Source organism: Anser brachyrhynchus, assembly GCF_964034855.1.
Source record: "Anser brachyrhynchus genome assembly, chromosome: 1".
In the NCBI taxonomy this organism is placed as follows: domain Eukaryota; kingdom Metazoa; phylum Chordata; class Aves; order Anseriformes; family Anatidae; genus Anser; species Anser brachyrhynchus.
This window is the reverse complement of record NC_137694.1, coordinates 9,512,204-9,528,434: the sequence shown is the minus strand read 5'-3', so window position 1 is coordinate 9,528,434 and position 16,231 is coordinate 9,512,204.

Sequence of the window (16,231 nt, the reverse complement as noted above, 5' to 3'; positions counted from 1 at the left end):
TTTCCTTTTACATGTTATTTATTAAGATGTCAAGATCTGAATGTTTCTAACCAAATCATACTCCATATTTCTGTGATACTGATTTTCTTGTTCCTGTGCATTTGTTTTGCACATGGCAAAGTAACATACCGTATGTACGTATGTACTGTACTGCAGATGTAACATATTCAAAAATTCAAATGCTACCAGGTGGCTGCCTCTCAGGAGCTTTGGATCTGTTTGTAGAATATGCAGCTATCACCTCTGTTGGTCCTGAGGGATCCTCAATAGAAAACACAATCAGTTGATAAAATCCTTCTTGAGTTGCTACAACACTTCTGCACAGCTGAGACTGAGAGTAAACAATCCTTGCTTTCTTTATCAATGCAATCTGAATGCAAGCCACCCTGGAGCCTAACTCTACATTACTGAAGTACAAAAATACACATCTTAGAGAGCAATTACCACATCTGAAATACATCCCCAGACAGCATCAACCATCCACTGAGCCATGGCCAAAACACATACCAACTTCTTTCCAATTCAGCATAGCAGAAAGTAAGGTGTAGTAGAAGTGCTAAAGGAAATCTGAGTCATTGTCTCTGTTTTAAGCTCATGCCTATCATGCCAGGTTAAAGATGCTCATATTCTTAGAGTCTGTTGATAGAAATTGTCAACACCGTATTTGGAGAGGGAAACCTATCATCCACCCTGGAGCCTGCCTAAGGCTTAAATAATAAAAAAATAAAAAAAAAAATCAATAGACCTTATGTGCCAGTGCCTTGTAGCACACCCTCTATTTATAAGATAAGGACATAAAAGTAAAACTGTTACCACCTTTAATATCCTAGATTGCAATAAACACCAGCTGGGCTGAGTCAGAGAAGAGAGGAAGATTTGGCAGTGATGGGGGGAAGTTTTATTTCAAAATAGTTACAAAAACAGTTGCAATGCTCTTGAATTAATATAACATCAGCAAACATACCGAGCTGGGACAATGATGATGTCTATAAACGACACACAAATGGGTAAGTAAATATGTGTATGATAAATTTTATTTAGTAGTAGTTGTAACCTTCAGTCTTTTTTTTTTCTTACATAATAAAATGTGTTTATAATATCTATGTAGTAGATAGAAGAATTTTCATTTTGTGAAGAGGTGCTTATTCAAGGTTTCTGAGCCAGCTGTGTAGTGCCTAGGACCTATGCAGGAGACTAGCACTGGCATCAAGGTTCAGACTTCAGTTTTCTTTTTTTGACATCAGTCAGTCCCCTCAAACTGGTCTGCTAGAGTAGACATCATTTCAAGATCAAACCTCATGCCTTCATCTCTCTTGAACAGAGTGAACTATTCACTTAAAATATAAGGGAGGCAGTGTATTAACTGCTGTTATTCTGTTTGGCCAAACTAAATAAGTCACCTAGAGCTCTTTACTTCAACAATGTGAGGCTCATGGGGCTTCTAAGAAGTAAACCAGAGCCAGGGTTTGGACCCACACTCATGCCTAATTGTTAATGCATGCCCTCTTACAATTTTGGCCCATGTCAACTAGTGCTCTCCATACCTACAGGAATGGATTGAGTAATAGAAGATGGTGTTCCCAGTAGGCAATTTGAGTGTGACTCCCTGAAAGAGCTCAGCTGTGTGATATGTACCACGGTGTGCCATATATCCGCAGGGTCACCCAACAATAATGCAGCTAGCATATTTAATCTGTTCTGTAAAACTAGCCATAGTGACCAACACACCCAAAAGCCTTACAAATAGAAGCATCCCTTCTATTTCAAGTATTTAACCAAATTTAGGACTTTGGGATATTTTCTGTGTGGAGAACATTTTGAAGGAGGTAGAATGGCATATTTTCTTTTTCATTTTTGATGTAAACATTTTTACAAAAAATATGCAGTTTTGTTTTACTCAACAGAATAGGAGTCAAATAGCTAGAAAAAAAATACAACAAAAATTTTGCTCAAATATTGAATTTCTTTCCAAGGAGCAGTAAAATCAGTTGATGTCCTCACAACTCCTCTCAAAGTCACAATCTGAGTACTTATTTTAAGCATTTTTGTTGGTGGTGGTCTTGATATTGTTTTTGTTTTTTTGTTTGTTTTTTTTTGTGTGTGTGCGTGCATGTGTTTTTAATTTTTTTTATTTATTTTTATGCTCTTCTATTTATTTATTTATTTTTATTTTTCCTGATTCTTTCTCATGAGAACACAAACTTAAGAAACGCAGTTGGGAACATAACATTTCATTAATATGCCTTTGTCTGGGGCAAAGGCTTGTACCCTTCATGTGTATGGTATAGAATTTAATATTTTTCCACTGTTTAATTGTACTAATTTTCCTGTAATTTATAGTTATCATAAATGACATCCAGTTACTGCACTTATCCTGTAACAAAATGTGGAAGTGACTAACTAATCTGAAAAAGAAAATACTTTCTTGTACATCTGTCTTGAGTCCTGCCAACGCAAAACAAAGGCCCCATTAGCTAAGCTTCCTCACTTAAAGGGGTCTGTTTGCCAATCTGTTCCACTTCAGCTCTCTTCTGGTTTGAGGTTGAAACTGTTTTTTAACTTGATGCTGTACTTTCATTCATAGCCATTTAGAGCTGCTTAACAGCAAAACTTCTTAACAACAGACACAGTGTGAATTACATGCATACTCAGCTAATGCATGAGATATTTACCACAGTGTCTTGCTGTTTCTTATATCCTGGACCTGCTCTGTCTTCGTCAGCAGTGCCCCTGCTTGTGATTTCTCACACTGAAGTTGACTTGAGATGTGGGTTATCTGCTCATATTACTTTCAAAGAGCAATACTTCTGGAGGGATGTGGGTTATCTGATTATATGTGAGAAAATATAGTCACTGTTTTTCCATAGTTCCTCTCAGCCAATTTTTCCTGTGAAAAAACAGATGTAGATTTACCAAAAGCTAAATCTTAAAAAAATCAAAGCATACCAAATGCCTATGCTGTTAACTGATAGGGCTGTCTGAAAACCACTGTACTTCTGCATAGTGTTCTTGATATATTATATCTATGTACCCAAAGAATAGTAATATTTATGGTGCTCAATTAATATAATAGCTTCAGTATTCATTAATATTCAGAAGGTCCCCCAAGTCTCCTCCATTAAGACAGAGAAAAAATAGTAGTAAAACGATCAAATAAAGTTATGATATTTGTTTCCAGGATCTCACAGTGAGTGGTATTCCTCAGGGGTCAGTATTAGAATGACTACTATTTACACCTATGTTGATGACATGGACATTGGGATAAAGTACACCCTCAACAAGTTTGCCGATGACACCAAGCAGAGTGGTGCAATTGACATGATGGAGGGGAGGGATGCCACCCAGATGGACCTGGACAGGCTCAAGAAACAGGCCCATGCAAAACTCCTAAAGTTCAACAAGGACAGGTGCAAGGTCCTGTACCTGGGTTGGGGCGATCCTAAGCACGCATAGAGGTTGGGCACTGAGTGAATATAAAGCAGCCCTGTGGAGAAGGACTTGGGGTAGATGAAAATCTTGACATTGAGCTGGCAATGTGCGCTTGCAGCCCAGAAATTCAATTGTACCTTGGGCTGCATCAGAAGAAGTGTAGCTAGTGGGTCGGCGGAGGTGATTCTCCCCCTCTATTTGGCTCTCATGAGACCCCCACCTGGAATTGCATTCAGCTCTGGGGCCCACAGTATAAGAAAGACATAGACCTGTTAGAGAGGATCCAGAGGAGGGTCATGAAGATGATCAGAGGGCTGGAGCATCACTCCTATGAAGACAGGCTGAGAGAGCTGGGGATGTTCAGTCTGGAGAAGAGAAGGCTTTGGGGACACCTTATTGCAGTTTTTCAATCCTTAAAGGGGGCCTACAGGAAAGCTGGGGAGAGACACTTTTTCAGGCAGTGTAGTGGTAGGGTATGGCATAACAGCTTTAAACTGAAAGATTATAGGTTTAAATTAGATATAAGGCAGAATTTTTTTACTCAGAGAGTGATACAGTACTGGATCATCTTCCCCAGAGAAGTTGCCTATCCCTGGAAGTGTTCAAGGCCAGGTTGGATGGGGCTTTGGACAACCTGATCTAATTGAAGGTGTCCCTGCCCATGGCAGGGGTTTGGAACTAGGTGATTAAAGACAAACCATTCTGTGAGCTTTAATGGACCTTCCAACCTGATTCTATGATTTTCTGATTCTCTGATTTTCTGATTCTCTGATTCTGTGATCTCACTCAGATTATTCCCTGCAGGGATTGCATTCTCTTTTGCAAATACAATTGTTTGCTTAAAAACACTTTATGCAAGTAGGGGAAATCAAATGATGAAGAATATTTCACAAAGAGAACTCCAGGTGGATGAAAACACCAGTCAAATCCTTCTAGAAAATTGTAACCAAAAGTAAATCATATAAACAGAAAGAAGATTAAAAGAGAGAGAATAAAACACAACTGACAATAATCATCTAACTCATCTGGATGTAAGCCATCACTTTGTCGGAAATGGAAGGAAGAAAGAAGTGACCATCAAGCATTCATAAAGGGCTGACATCACTCAGTTCTCTAGTAGAGAAGGTCTGCACTCCCATTTTAGGACAGTAGGGAAAGACATATTTGTAATTTTACTACTACTACATTTCTGTTGAGTTTCTAGTGTGAAACCAGAAAGACAAACATTGACACACCAATGCAAGAATTTTCTTCTTGGTGAGGACCTTAGTAAATATTCTTATTTTGCCCTAATAAATGTCAATTCAGAAAATTGTTGTCATTTTGCTTCTGACGAGCAAAGAAGAAAAAAACTGATTTTATTTTCTGAGTCACTATATTATCAAAAGTGGTAGAAAATTAGTGTATTGGGAAAGGAAGGAATAGTTTTAAGAGGATTTGGGAATCTCTGAGACCTCATCACCATCAGTGACCTTTATGACCTTCCTATGTGAAAATCCAGTTGGACACCTGCTTCTCCCACTCAGTGGTTTGCAACTCCTTACCTATTATTTTTGTCTGAACATATTATATTCTTCATAGAAACACAAAACTCCCTATGTGAAAACTAGCCCATATGGAAAAAGCATATTTTCTAGAGAGTTGATCAAATATATTTCATATGTTTGAAAGATATCATGTAGTTTATATGGAGCTGGCTTAAACTCATGGTTCATATAATATCAGCTCTGAAACAAGATATGTTTTAAAAGGAGAGAGAATATGGGGGAAAAAAAAAAGAGATTGAAAGGCTTTGTTAATTATATACAAAAAAAAAAAGTTTTAAGTCAGACAGAAAACGTGGTATGGAACTTGGGTTATTTCGTAGATGTCGTGTATTTTGCAAATAATTCTAAGGTAATAAAATGACAGAGCATATGGAAATGCACATTGCAAATCCATTTATTTAGGTAGGATGCACAGTCTTGTGGTTTCTTGGAAAAGCTGGGTTAATTTTCTGATTTCACACAGGTAATATCACCAAACCACTCTGTTTATCCTTGGCTTGAGTTCCCAGATGTAGAGCAGTGAGAGCACTACCTGAGTTGTAAAGAAGAAAGAAATCTGTTAGTGAAGATGTAGCAATATAAGTTACCTAAGTGCCTATATAGATCAAAACACATTCTGAGTATATGCCTGAAAATTTTCCTAGGATTGTATACAACTAATAAAAATTCAGCTGTGTAAACTCTGTTAAGATTGTAATAACTCTAAACCCCCAAAGGTTGGTCAAAAGAAGAATTCTAAGGGAAATCCAATGGTTTAAGAAGTTGTTTCAGTTGATGATTCTTTCTCTACAAAAAGCTGTGCCATTTCTTGTGATATGTAAAGTATCTCACTAAGTGAAAGACCATTTATAAAAGAAGTGTCTAGGAAAAATATACATGTTTTTAATTAAATATTGGAGGCATTTTGACTGTTTCTATAATGCATTAAAGAAACTACTGTTTGTGAAGATCTAATAAATAATACTTCTATTTAATATAATGGTTTTAATATAACTTTTAATCTAACAGTTATGAACAAATGCCAAGATAAATAATCACTGTGGTTTTAAATATATACAGTTGTCTTGCCCCTTTCAGTCATCTCCTATTCCACTCTAATGATGAATTCTGGTTTTAGGCAATGTGCGAAATGTTTATATATATCCGCTGACATCCACTTCAACCTCTACACTCACTTTTGAAGACACAGGAATCACACATTAAACAATAATGTCCCAAAAGTATTTTTGAAAGTTGCATAGGTGGGAAGCATAAAGCATACTATAAATGACATAAAATGATCCTTATCCTTTCATGGATACAGATGGTATTTCTAGAGGAAAAGTTGCTTCTTATTAATATAGTTTGTTTATTATTTACTGAATTCGTTTGTTTTTAAAGAGCAGTTAGAGTGAATTAACAAGATAGTAAGCTATACTATGCATACAGAATCATGTTTTTTTGTTGTTTTTGTTTTTGTTTTTTTTTGGTTATTCCTCATATGGGTAATCTGAAACAAGTGATAATCAGTACAATTTTTAATGACTTTTCACAGCTGTCATCATAATTGGTTTCCCATGATGCTTATAAAAATAAAATGGATAATGATAGAAGAAGTATACTCCTAATTTTTGTATTGTTCTACTGAGTTCAGCTGTGCAATCAGTTTTCTTACAAAGCCTTCAGTTAAAACGTCTTTGTTATTTTTCTCTGTTAGTATGACAATACTTGGCTGTCGGGTAGCTGTTGTGGTAAAGCAGTTGCTTCTTAGTCTAATCACTGGTATCTCACTATTGTCTGGGGTTTCTTCCCAGCTGACTGTGATGTTGACCTCCTTCTTCTTGCCTGAGGTTGTATTTACACTTTTTGTACGGGTCATCTTCTTATCTGTGTATAGTATGGTTAAATCTGACAATTCATAAGCCTTTTTACACCCTCACAATATACACTAATAAATAAAAATCTGTAATGAATAATACATTTAAATGCCTCTTTAGCGATTGCTGACTTTTTAATATCCGATACTTATACAGAAGTTGGTGTCATTTATAAGTAAGGATCCTTATACTCTAACTGGAGGTATACCTACACAAAGTAATATTTGTATTTCTCTTTTGTGACACCCCAACTGGAGTACTGTGTTTATCCCTGGGATTGCAGCATAACAAAAACTCAGATTTGTTTCTCCTCTGGACCCAACCAGGTCCAGAGGAGGGCCATGAAGATGATCAGAGGGCTGGATCACCTTTCCTATGAAGACAGGATGAGAGAGCTGGGGACGTTCAGCCTGGAGAAGACTCTTGAGACAGCTTATTGAAGCCTTTTAATCCTTAAAGGGGGCCTACAGGAAAGCTGGGGAGGGACACTTTGTCAGGCAGTGTAGTAATAGGACAAGGGCTTTAAACTAAAAAAAGGTAAGTTTAGATTATATATGAGGAAAACATTCTTTATTCAGAGAGCAGTGAGGCACTAGCACAGGTTGCCCAGAGAAGCTGTGGATGCCCCATTCCTGGAAGTGTTCAAGGTCAGGTTGGATGGGGCTTTGGGCAACCTGATCTAGTGGAAGGTGTCCCTGACCTTGGCAGGGGGGCTGGAATCAGATGATTTTTAAGGTCTCTTCCAATTCAAACTATTTTATGAATCTGTGATTTAGTGGTCTGATGTGTTCACTTGCAAAACATGTCTCAATATGGAGGTATAGATTATAGCTTAGAGTTTCATATTCCGGAAATTTTTCCCAAAAAAAACAGAACACTTGTTGAACTGCATCAAATGCAAAAGCTATTAATATTAGGACAAGAAACAAAGTATTGTTTAACAGAAATACATAGAGAATATCAAGCACACAGAATACAATTAGCAAACTTTTAAAGCAATTAGATTTTGGAACCACATCTGTGGCAGAAAACAATAGACGAATGAATCTTCTACCGTAATTATTTAAGAGGCACGGAGAGGGTGATTATAGAGTGATTACTCAGGGATTGCCCTAGTACAAATCGGGGTGGGGGGGGGTACGGAGGCGTGTAATTAAATGAAGTTTGCATCTAACAAGTTCAGACAATGCAGTATAAAATATCAGCCATTATATGGTAGGTTAAAGATGTGAAACTACTTACCAAAAGGATATTGTAGATGGTAAATATTTGCATAGAGGTTGGACAGAGTTCACAGAATAGAAATCCAATAAGGATTTCGTCAGTAGAGGTGCATAGAAACTGTCTCTGGACTAGGAGGTTCTGGGATGCATACTGTTCAAAGCTAGGGGACTATTCTGAGAAATTGTCACTATATTTGTTTTTTTGTTGTTGTTGTTACTGTTGTTGTTATAGACTTATGTATACATTGATTTTGTCCAGTGTTTCAAACTGGTAGTTTGACAAGATGGACTTGACTCAGCATACTAATTCATGTATGCTCTTATGTTTTGAAAAATGAATAATGATTACATTTTCTCTGAGGAATTTTCTAAAGTACTTAAGAGATCTAAGAGAATAGGTCTCTTTATAGGAGTATGAGGCCTATTGTTCAAGATTTAACAAAAAGTCTCTTAAGAACTCCAGAGTTTAGTTTATCTAAGAAACTGTTATCTTAAATGTTATCAGAACTTAATCAAATTCTTGTATCTGCAAAATAACAGTTTCAGAAGAAAATAAGAATTCTTAAGAGAGAAGTGTTATTTTCTGACCCTTTCTCAGCTACACATAGCAAAAAAAACATTCTTTCATTTCATATTTGGAAAACATGCTTCTTTGAAAACAAGATCTCTGGAAGAAAAAAATAGTTACTGAAAATAAACCAAAAATATATCATAAAATTTGGATCATAAGTGATTTTGATGAAAGACTTAAAGGTTTTTTGAGCACGTTTGTGGATGATACCAAACTGGGTGGAGCTGTTGATTTTGTCAAGGGTGGTGAGGCCTGGCAGAGAGATCTGGACAAATTAGAGAGCTGGGCAATCACCAACAATATGAGCAGGGCTTCAGAAAGGGATCTGGGGGTTTTGACTGACAGTAAGTTGAATATGAGACAACACTATGGCTTGGCAGCTGGGGGGTCAACTGTATCCTGGGGTGCATCAAGCACAACATTGCTAGATAGTCTAGGGAAGTGCTTGTTCCATTCGATTTTGCACTGGAGCAATCTCAGCTTGAATACTGTGTTCAGTTCTGGGCGCCACAGTATAAGAAAGACATAAAGCTGTTAGAGAGTGTCTGAAGGAGGCAACAAAGATTGTAAATGGTCTAGATGGGAAGACGTATAAGGAGTGGCTGAAGTCACTTGGATTCTTCAGTCCGGAGAAGAGGAGACTGGGGGGAGACCTCATGGCAGTCTACAGCTTCCTCATGAGGGGGAGCAGAGAGGAAGCTGCTAATCTATTCTCTCTGGTGATCAGCGACAGGACCCAAGGGAATGGCTTGAAGCTGCAACAGGGGAGATTCAGGCTGGATATCAGGCAAAGGTTCTTTACCATGTGTGGTCAGGCACTGGAATAGGCTCCCCAGGGAAGTGATCACAGCACTGAGCTTGTCAGAGTTCAAGAAGCTCTTGGACAATGCTCTCAGACTTGTGATTGATTTTATTTTTTGGGAGAGTGGTCCTCTGGGGACCCAGGAGTTGGACTCAATGATCCTTGTGGGTCCCTTCCAGCTCAGATATTCTATGATTCTATGGGAAAGGATGTGGGGTAAAATTCAACTACAGTATACGAACAGCAGGACTCATCTTTTACTTCAGAAATATGAAGATACTTGTCTTTTTTTAAGACTGCTATTTTATGTATCAGCTATAAGCAGAATTAGATCTGGAGATGTCTTTTCACATTTACTGCAGATCTGACCCTAAAAGACACTAGGACAGACTTTGACTGAGCCTCCCTCTTCTGGATTCTTCATATTGACAATGACAGATACCCTTCCATTCCCCTATCCTTTGGCTTTAAGCTTACAAATTTGAAAGCAAGGCACTTGTACTGTTTGGTCTTCTGCATACACTTGTGGAACCCAGATTCTAGATTCTCTTCGAGGAAACAAAATCAACAACCTGATTGCCTTCAGGTCTATGTGTAGCACCTCCAACTCATGACTAATACTTTCCTACCATATTCCATTTCAATTTTACCCTCTATCTAGTGTTTGCTACTTTTTTTTTTCTGGAAAGATTCACTAGACCCCTCTTTTATCCTTGAGTAAGCAAACTTCAGCTTTGTTTACAACATTAAGAAACCATGAGCACAAGATGAAACAGATAAAGACGTACTTCAAAACAAAACAAAACAAAAAGAAGCAAAATAAACAAAGTATCAATGGAGAGAAGAGAAAGAAAGAGGAAGAGAAGAGAGGAGAGGAGAAGGAGAGGAGAGGAGAAGAGGAGAGGAGAGGAGAGGAGAGGAGAGGAGAGGAGAGGAGAGGAGAGGAGAGGAGAGGAGAGGAGGAAGAGAGGAGAAGAGAAGAGAAGAGAAGAGAAGAGAAGAGAAGAGAAGAGAAGAGAAGAGAAGAGAAGAGAAGAGAAGAGAAGAGAAGAGAAGAGAAGAGAAGAGAAGAGAAGAGAAGAGAAGAGAAGAGAAGAGAAGAGAAGAGAAGAGAAGAGAAGAGAAGAGAAGAGAAGAGAAGAGAGAGAAGAGAAGAGAAGAGAAGAGAAGAGAAGAAGAGAAGAGAAGAGAAGAGAAGAGAAGAGAGAAGAGAAGAGAAAGAGAAGAGAAGAGAAGAGAAGAGAAGAGAAGAGAGAGAAGAGAAGAGAAGAGAAGAGAAAGAGAAGAGAAGAGAAGAGAAGGAGAAGAGAAGAGAAGAAGGCCAGTATTGCATTTTCTATATTCATTCATTCTTATAAAATATAATTTCAGGAAAGATGATGAAAAAAAGAAACAACAGACTCAAAATTGGCTTAAAATTCAGGTTAAGTTGTTTTTATGACGTGATAATATCCTCCTTGTTAATACTGGAAGCTTATACCCCTAGAAGTGTTTACATGAAAAACTCACTGTTCTATCTAGTTTTCTTCAGCAACTCTATTTCAAACATCAAGATCTACAGCAGAAATTTGGAAAGTCATTGTCTCGTGCTGAAAGGTATTGTCACTCACATTTTGGACTGAAAACAGGCTGATACATAATTCCAGAGGTAGAAAAGAAATGCAAACTCATATGTAAATCACATAATGTGATCACATCAGCATTTTGTTGCTAATACCAAAAAGTCAAGAACTTCATGGTACTAGATATACAAAGGCGTGTTTCTTCAAACCCATTCTACTCAGTCACTAAAAAACAGGTTTCTATCCGGGGTCTGACGTTGTCTGAATGCCCCGAACCATTGATTTTATCTTCTCATGGCAGGAAAAGTAAATCCTGGCTTGATCTTGGCGAAATTTCCAAGGACTACAAAGAAAACAGATTTCATTTGTTTCCAATAACTTTCCCTTATTTTTAGCAGTCCATCAGGTCTGTAACACTCAAATAGACTAGAACACCTCAGTGTTTGTGTGTTTACCCTAATATTATTACTTCAAAAAGAAGACTAAGACTTTAGAGGTTACCAATAATTGTAACAACTCCCTAGATAAATTGTGAAAATAATATACGTTTTTAATTGTTTCAGCACTGTAATTTTAATACTATTGTGATGACTTGGATAAATGCTTTATATCTCATGTTTGGGAGGAAAATACCAGCCTAAAAAAAAGTGACAAAAGTACAATATGGCAGACTTCATTCAGGCTAATCTAGCAATTAGGAACCACTGGAATACTAGATAATGCATTAGAGATGTGGTTTCTTGGCACTGATAAGTTAAATGCCAGTTCCAAAAGATGGGAAATACGAGGACCCTGCTTTGCCTTGGGAGAGTTCATACATATTCCTCAATAAAGTGAATCACCTCTTTGTGGTATATGTGCTGATTCAACAGTATAAATCTAACTGGACAAACTAGTTCGAACACAAAGATTTAGCAGTTATACAGTCCATCTTACAGCCTTGACAAATATTTCAGTTCTTAGTGGGACACATTTTCAATGGGCTTGCAAGAAACTCAGAAGAGTTCAATATCTTTGATAGAAGTGATTTTCATACTAGTTACTGAATAGGTAATAATATGTTTAGATAACTAGATTTGAAAATAAAACAACATTATTGATGCTGGTGAGACATGAATAAAGGCTGCCATTTCATTATCTTATTTCCTATGAATACTAAAATAATATTTTTTCATGTTTTCCCAATTAAAAATATCCAGATATATGTTCTGGTAATCTTTATTTCTGTCCTTAGCCTTTCCATAACCTTCTCATAAAAAGTTTCACCATGGAATTTATGAAAGCACCATACCTAGGAGTATCTGTGGAGCCTTATTAAGTTTTCAGCAGATTCAAGGGCTACAAAGAGTTTAGGGTTAACAATAGTGCCAAATATTTGCAGAGACACTTTTCTAACAGTCAACAGCATGTACTATCATCAACATATTGTCAAAGCACAGTGAATGTCAGATAGGAGAATTTCTAGGAGACAAAGAACCATTATTTGCTGAGCATGCATGTGTTTCACTCAATGTCCAAATAAGATTTTTTTAACTGCATTGTGTCTGCTATATTGACGTGCAACAGTGGACTTAACTATAAATATTTTAATTCTTCTACATTCAACCATATCTCCCCCTCTAGCTAGTGAAGATAACAGAGATGTATAATATGTGAAATATTTATCATAGTTTGAAGCCTTGTTATATTCAATTGCTTTACACTGGCATTGAACTGTTTATCTTTCATAAGTAACATTTTGAACCACAGTGAATAGCACAAGGACTGAAGCATATCTTTCAGTACCCCTAACGTTTGATAGATTCCAGTCAACAAAAAAGGTGGTGGAACACACAGCTTTATTTATTTGGGTGAGGATCTAGCTAAGTGTGCTGGTTAGCATTAAAGACAAAAAATTCAATTTGTTGATTTTTAGAAGCGTTGACATGTTTATAAGACTGGTGTTTGCATATAGTTGCATTAATAAAGGAAAATTGTGTGAGAATTCTGCAGTGCTCTAACAGATGTGGATCAGTTGCAGCCTTTACATTTCAATTCCATCAGAACAACAAAAAAATATTTTTTCCTACCTAGCAGGAAAAACAGCACAAGCAATTATTTTCTTCTATAGTGGAAGTCATCTATTAAACAGGTGCAAGAGTTGAACTTACATTATCTTTACATAGAACAGAAATTTAAAAATCATCTTTGATTGATTAATATGAAGGGATTTGCATGAAGCAAGAAAGTCTACCACTACAGAGAGCACAGTATGAGCAGCAGCATATCTTTAAGTCACAAACAAGTATGCAAAACTGTGCTCAAGTGTTTGTCTGATTTAGGACCTCTGGTCCTCACATAGATGTTTTCAAAACCAAATTCAAAGCCCAGTGAGGTGAGAAGCTTTTATTATGCTCACTGAGCTTTACTCAGCTCCTTTTTTTTTTTTTTTTTCAGAACAGTCTCCAAAACAACCAAGTGACATTGCTAAAGCTGTAATTATTTTTTCTTGCCTTCAAAACTGAATTCAACACAGTTTAGCCATTTTCTTTTAGGAACTGTAAAACCATTTCTGGATTAAAAGCTAGTATATAAAACCTTTAACCTGTAGTCAATCAATTTAGACAAAACTATAAATCCCTAGAAACTGGGATTTATAATGGAAGTCCTGACAAAACCCTAGCGAAAAGAGCACCCATGGCGATAGTATAATAAAAAAAACAAACAGAAGAGGAAAGTTAAGCCTTCTTCGGAGGAACTTACATTGTCTGTTTGTTCTGGTTTATTGAGCTATTCAATGTGGCATTATTCAGAGAAAGCAGAGTTTATAGGAATGCATTTTTCTGTGGAGTTCTGAAAACCAGGAAAAAAGTTGACATGAGACTAAAGGGCCTAAGGGACTGGTCATTGCAGAACATAGCTGAAATGTCTGCATTTCTTTTGTTTCCTCTTTTTGTCTCCTGCTCCCAGCTACAGAAATAGATGAGAAATTCAAATCTAGCTGTATTTGGTATTTATGTGATGCACTGGAATATCTAGCAGAATTGCCATGACTTCTTTATCCTGTCTCCATGCGGGAATATGCATCTCTAACACACAAGAAAAGATGAAGCATGAAACCCCTACAGAAGTGAGTATAATATATTTGTATGGAGCATAAAAGTAATTCAAGCCCAGGGATACCCCATGCTGAGGGATGTAAAGTTTTGTTCACAGAACAGACTATCAGATTTAATTTATACCAGTCTGTAAGGTGGAATGGTCTGAAAAAGTATTGGGTCCGTATCCAAAGAAGGATTCATGTTTCAAAAACAGTTCAACATGCCTCAGATGCAGTTCAACAGTACTTATTAGTGTATTGGTAGACATGGCAGGCTTGCACTCAGGGTGAACGACTAGTTTTTTTGTTTGTTTGTTTATCAGGCTTTCTATGCTCAAAGAAAAAAAGGTTATGATCCTGTGCACATTAATTCTTAGGAGTAGGTTAGGTGTATATTTTAGTGGTTTTTTTTTTTTTTTTTCAGCTTTACTGTATCAACTAAACAGGGTCAACCAGACAAAATCAGATGTATTGTTAGTGTATGCTAGGTTATTTCACAAGGCAGAGATGTCTACACCTGGCAAACAACTGCAAATGATCAAGGATTAAATAAACAAATAAATAGCAATTAAAAAAGGACTGATCAAGCCCACAAACACCAGACTCCAGCTCATGGCCAGTGAGGCCTGTAGCAGTACACAGCAGTATGGAGTAGGACCTTCCTCACACTTAAAATTTCTTGAATTTACTTACATTTTAGCCTTCAGCATGGCATTAGTGCCTATATTGCTTGCTTACAACCTTCTGCCTCAGGGAGCTGGTCTGGAATAGCCCCAGCTTCTCAAGCTTCCACAAAGGTAAAAAAGGACTTCTAAGGATGGTTAATGACCAATCTGGGTTACTATTGAGGCAAGAGTCCTATTTTCTATAGGGGTGAAAAAATACTATGAGAGAAAGGAAAGTTGCTTTCTTAACCCCAGTGAAAGTTTTTCAGTATGGAAACTGTTTGACTAGAGCTTTGGGATTTAGCTCAGATCATCCTGAAGTTGTCCAAAATGTCAACTTTTGATAAGTTCCAGGACAAAAAAGTCCCCCCAAAGTCCTATCCTCTATGGTTTCTGTTTTTTACTATGAAGCTCCTCCAACATTTCACTCAAGTATTTATGGGGAGCAAAGAAACTGGATGGTTCACTAATACTCTGATCTACTTGAATCCTGATACTGAGCATCCTGAAGAGAATAGTCCTTTTGTTTTAGGCTTTGGAAAAAGACATCAGAACTTTGCCTCGCATTAAACGTGTGTTTGATGGAGAGCTCAGTGAATGTGACCCGTAAGAAAACAGAAGGGTATATTTCAGTCTTCACAAAAGGAACATTTATGACAATTTATAGATGAGGCTGCCAAACATGTTCTTCAGAGATTCACTAGAATTACACATAGAGCCTCAAATACCTCAGGGAAAAGTGGATTTAATCTCACTGAAAGCCGACAGTTTAAATATATATATATATATGTATATATATATATATATATATATATAAACATGCATTAAACCACAAATGTTTCTTCTTTCTTCCAACTCAGTGTCAATGAAGGTTATCCCTAGGCATTATACATTCCTGGCAATGTAGCAATGTAGTTGCAAAAGACAGTGAGTCTAGCTGTGCTCTGCAGAGTACTCTAGCAAAGGACACAGCGTGGCTATATTCAGAAACAAGGGTCATCCTTTATGAGTATTTATAATCCCTGCACTAGGCAGACAGAAAAAAAAAAAAATAATAATAATACCCTGGTTTTTCAGTTAGTGAATTTACTGACCTCCACATCCTTTCCATTTTGATGTATCTGATGACATCTTTTGCAAACCAATGAATAACCTGGATGCTGTTAGGGCTTATTTTCATGCTCAAAAGACAGTAGCAACTGTACAACTTTCTTTTGAAGTGGACATCTCTATCTTTGCTTTACAGAGAGGCACATGGGCAGAGATGAATGGATTAGTGATGATTGAGTACTACTGGTTCTTTTTTCAATTCTTTATGTGGCAAATGGAAATAACACTTTCTTTTCCCACTTCTTGTCAAGTATTGTTAAACTTCATGTCTTCCAGGGTAGAATTCATCTCATTACCTGTTTGCACAATGCTTAATGCTATGCCATTCTACTTTTAGATAAAGCCCTTAGGCACTTCCAGACAGCTACTAAATTTGCCTAATACAAG